The sequence below is a fragment of the Oryzias latipes genome, chromosome 21, assembly GCF_053564925.1.
Source record: "Oryzias latipes strain Hd-rR chromosome 21, Olatipes_Hd-rR_3.1".
Classification (NCBI taxonomy): Eukaryota; Metazoa; Chordata; class Actinopteri; order Beloniformes; family Adrianichthyidae; genus Oryzias; species Oryzias latipes.
This window is the reverse complement of record NC_136257.1, coordinates 32,516,526-32,521,310: the sequence shown is the minus strand read 5'-3', so window position 1 is coordinate 32,521,310 and position 4,785 is coordinate 32,516,526. Positions and strand designations below refer to the sequence as shown.

The 4,785-nt window shown below is 41.2% G+C and overlaps 1 long non-coding RNA gene across 1 annotated transcript; it reads left to right on the top strand.

Moving 5' to 3' along the window:
* The first annotated feature begins 706 nt into the window (after positions 1 to 706).
* On the top strand, positions 707 to 2,405 carry LOC144988632 (uncharacterized). Its single transcript, XR_013652576.1, has 2 exons — positions 707 to 845; positions 2,248 to 2,405. It is a non-coding gene; the product is annotated as an uncharacterized LOC144988632 (long non-coding RNA).
* The last annotated feature ends 2,380 nt before the right edge of the window (positions 2,406 to 4,785 follow it).

Sequence of the window (4,785 nt, the reverse complement as noted above, 5' to 3'; positions counted from 1 at the left end):
CAGCAAGATGTTCACTGAGAGCTACGTAATGAAGAAAAACCAATGTTTTGGAACTATTATGAGGCGGCTTTATCAGATTTTGGTGTCGCGGTGTGTGCAGGGAAAAGTGACAAGAGATAGAGAGGAGAGTTGAGATTAGATCAGTCCTACACCCTCTCAATCATCCAGCTGTGAAGTCAAACACCAGCGCCTTGAGATAGAGTCATTTGTAAGATAAATAAAGCTGGATGGCAGCCTGCACTTGTGAAGCAGACAAAGGAGAGGTTGCTGGGCGTCTCCCCCTGTCATCCGTCGTGAAGCTAAAGCTGAGAAACTATCAGGACGATGATGTGTCTCCAGAGACAAAGACGCCTGGGAAAAAAGGTTCTTCTTAATCATCTGAGACCCACTTATGTGGCATTTCTCTCATTGTTATCGAGTGCTGCAATGAAAGTGTTCATACCTCACAGCCCTGTAGAGCTATTTGCAAATTCCTACAAGAAGCAGTTGTGAGCCTGTTTGTTTGGGGCATCTCTAAACTTAAGAACATTAGTTATTTCCATTCACGGCTCTGCAGCAGCTGTTATTAAGCAGCCTAATAACTCTGAACAAGGCAAGGGCCTGTGTGGCTAATTAGACACGTGAACTCAAACAGGGCTCATCTCTTCAAATAGATACTGGCATGCTCGAGCGGAGAATGACAGCGGGAATCCATCTCCAGCCCTCTCCTCCCTCCATTACGTCTGCATGTGTGTAGCAGCCAGGCGCTGAGGGTTATTTCAGCCAGACTGCAGAGAGTAGCCGGGAGGATGATCATTTGTCACCAGTCAGTCAGTCAAAGGGCTCGAGAAACACCGAGGCAGGAGGTAAGACAGTGTGACCCCAAGCAAAGCTGACAGACACCCACTGTGAGGGAAATTAAATGTGATATGTGATCAATAAGTGCCGTGTGCACCATCATATACCAGAACTGAGAGTCTGCCGGGGCTTTAGCCTCATTAAGTTCCACTATATCATTTTTGTTTGTTTGCTCCACAGAACTGAAGGTTTTTGTGGCTCATTGCACAAATGTGCTGGCCTGACTATTATTAGAATACAAAGTATGACTTTAGAGTTTGACCATAAACCAAATATGGCCGCTGTTCTACTGTAGTGTTGCCTTTTAAAAAAACTACAGCAGCGTTCAAACCTTGGCTCATGTAATTGAGATTTTTAACAACGTAGCAGTTCTTTTACTGCTCCATCACGTTTCTATTTCAAAGATAAGTCCCTGAATTATTCAGGAAAATGCATAGTACTTAAATGTGTACAAATGGTTTTATTATTTGCTCATGGTCATCATTTAGCCTGTTGAAAGATAGTTCTCACTCCAAATGCAACCCAAAAAGCTATGAGCTAGCACTTTAAAAGAGACTGAGATGGAGATATCTGTCCTCTGGTAAGACAGTTTATTAGTCATTTGAATTTATACACCTAAAAATTATTACAAACTGACCAAAAAAGCCAAAGGAACAGTCACGACCCAAAATAATGAGAGGAGAAAACTCTTTAGGATAGTTGAACTGGATAACCTCTTATAAATCATTGAGCATGAAAGGTTTGGGAAAAAAAAGTTTCTCATTCCAAATTCTAGCACTAACCATGAGTCAAACACCTCTACAAGTTATAATCATAGACCTCAGCTGACAGAAGGAGAATTAGACGTTTGATTAAATGTGTGTTTTTGTTGACCTCGGCGCTCTCCATTGAAACTCCCTGGCAGGAAACAACCATCAGTTGGTAGGTGTGAGAACTTCTCTGAACATGTGGACCAAACAGGAGAACCCTGGTTTTACTAACCACAGCGAGTGTTGGTTCACCTGGAAGGTTAATCCTGACAACAATCTAAATGAAGAAAGCAGCTGAACCAAAGACTAAAAGACCCTTCAATCTAAGTAAAGGAAAAAAAAAAAACAGTCAAATCCTTCCTAATGTGTATTTTCAGAGCTGAACAAACAGATCTAATAAAAGATGGGAACATTTCCATCATGCTTTGTCCATTTAAACATCAAGACTATGAAAAACCCTGAAAATAAATAAATAATATGAGTAGCAGGACAATTTCCAAAATTTAATTTAAAGATTGGTGGAGAAAGTTATTAACGTATAATACGTTTTTCCACTTAGGTGCACAGTATACCATCTGAATCACTGATAGATTTCAATAAAGTTTGAGGAAATTAAGCTTCCCATGTAATTAGTTTGCCTTGTGTTCGTTCTGCTTTTCAGTTCCAGCCTGTGGGGGGCAGTATGCCACCAGAGACGGGCTTTTGTTGAAGAGCGAGAAATGAGTTGGTCAACCAGCATCTTTCTGTTCCTCCTATCCATAAACACATTCCTGCAGAGTCTCACAGAAAAGACAAGTACAAATAAAAGACAAAAATCTCCATTTGCGCAGAGTTCAGCCACACAATTAATAAAGCCTGAGATGAAGAGGCTTTAAAAAGCTGACTCGGTCGGCAATCATCATCAAAGTGCAGGTGAAGAAAAAGCTTCCCCTAATTCTGTCTAGTTTGGAGTAAAAGGAGACCCACCAAAGGGCCTAAAGACAAGGGGAAGCAACAATTAATATTCTCATGCTGAGAGGCGGCCTTGATTTCAGGCTGGTCACGATGGCCTGGCGGCGGCCTCTCTCCGCCTCACGCAAGTCGGATAATTAGGGCCCGAGCACGGAGTGCAAGGACCCTATTGTAATTCGAATGTTTATTATTATTAGGGCCCGAGCACGGAGTGCAAGGACCCTATTGTATCTGTAAGAGTTATTAGGGCCCGAGCACGGAGTGCAAGGACCCTATTGTATCTGTTAGGTTTATTAGGGCCCGAGCACGGAGTGCAAGGACCCTATTGTATCTGTTAGGTTTATTATTATTAGGGCCCGAGCACGGAGTGCAAGGACCCTATTGTATCTGTTAGGTTTATTATTATTATTATTAGGGCCCGAGCACGGAGTGCAAGGACCCTATTGTATCTGTTAGGTTTATTATTATTATTATTATTAGGGCCCGAGCACGGAGTGCAAGGACCCTATTGTATCTGTTAGGTTTATTATTATTATTAGGGCCCGAGCACGGAGTGCAAGGACCCTATTGTATCTGTAAGAGTTATTATTATTCTTTTTCTTCCGACGGAAGAGTCGCCTTTTTGAGGCCTTTAACATACCCCAAAACTCACCAAATTTGGCACACACATCAGGAGTCGCGAAAAATTTCGTATTTTACAGGAGATTGGCATGGGCGCACAAAAACGGCTCGACAGCGCCACCTACAGTGACATTTGTCCCGAGCCCCCGCATATGCTTTGACATACAAGCTTGATTTTTTCAGGGCATGTTCATCAGATGGAAACCTACAAAAAAGTCTGTAGGTACCAAGCTGTCAGTCGCACAGGAAGTCTGATATTTTGATGACAATATGTCATTTTTGCTCTATTTTGGACATTTGCAGGCCTCCTTCTAGAACGAACTCCTCCTAGAGATTTGTGAATAATGACTCCAAACTTTGGTTTTGTAAACTAGACACATGTCCGATGTTAAATTGCAAAGCTTTTAAGTTTTTAAAGAAGTTTGTGACCGTGGCGGCGCGTAGAAATTCGACCTTGTTTCGAAAACACGCCATGAAAAGAAAAATGGCCATTACCCAGCCATGCATAATCCAATCTGATCAAAAATTGATATGCATGATTGTAGTCTGACTCTGAACACATCTGCAGTGAAAGAATCTGGAAAAAGTGTAGCGCCACCTGCTGGCAAGAGGAAATGACATGTTTTACTTGGAGCATCACTGCTCCGAGTAGGATGAGCCGACACACCTGAAAATGACGTCCACCTGTTGAAAAGCCAGTGAAGTTTACTCTGACAAAAAACCATAACTTTCAATGCGGGGGTGTGGTCGTGACAGAGCGGCAAAGTTGGGCGTCTCGCCATGCACACAAAAGTTGCTCTCACGTGCACATTCCTTGTCCAATCTCACTGAAATTCAATGGATATGATGAAGCTTCTATTCTAAACCCATGGATATGACAATCTTGGACGAGCTCTATAGCGCCACCTAGTTATTGCATTGGGCACATTCTGCCCTGTATTTTCTCTTTGCTTTGTCCGATGTGCATGAAATTAAAACTGGAGATACTCAGAAGGGTCCTCTCTCATCATGTAAAGTTTCATGGGTGTACACCTGACGGTGCCTGCGTAACAGGAAGTGGTCGATTATGTGCACCCAAATAATAGAAATTTATTATAAATCAGCCGTTTGTCTCAGGAAGCTGAGATTTCAGAATTAGATGCCTTTAATAACCTCCAGCTTTGATATGTAACACTATAGGGTCTACGAGAAACTTCATCACTTGATTTTTTTAATGAAATTTTGGACTGAACAAAGATTTTTAGCATAAATTCTGTTTAGGTTATCAGCACCAAGAATTCAACTTTCATAGGCATTTATGTGCTACTGCTTCCTAAAAAAATTCAGAATTATTGAAGTTACAGGTGAACTTTTATTCAACATTTCATCCAAAAAGGTCCGAAAACGTCTTTTTAGGCAAAACTACAAACACCTATTTTTTTTCATAACTTAATCATCATATATCAACACCATTTATTTTTTTAAATGTAGGGATCTGTGTTTGCTGCCTTCCATATTTTTTTCAGAAGTCCAGGTGAAACAGATGATTTTAAAAAAATCCTGATTCATCCCAAAACCTGTGCTTTTTCCGTCTGGACTCCAAACAAGTGTGTTTTAAAATTACTTATGCTTCAAATATCCACACCAA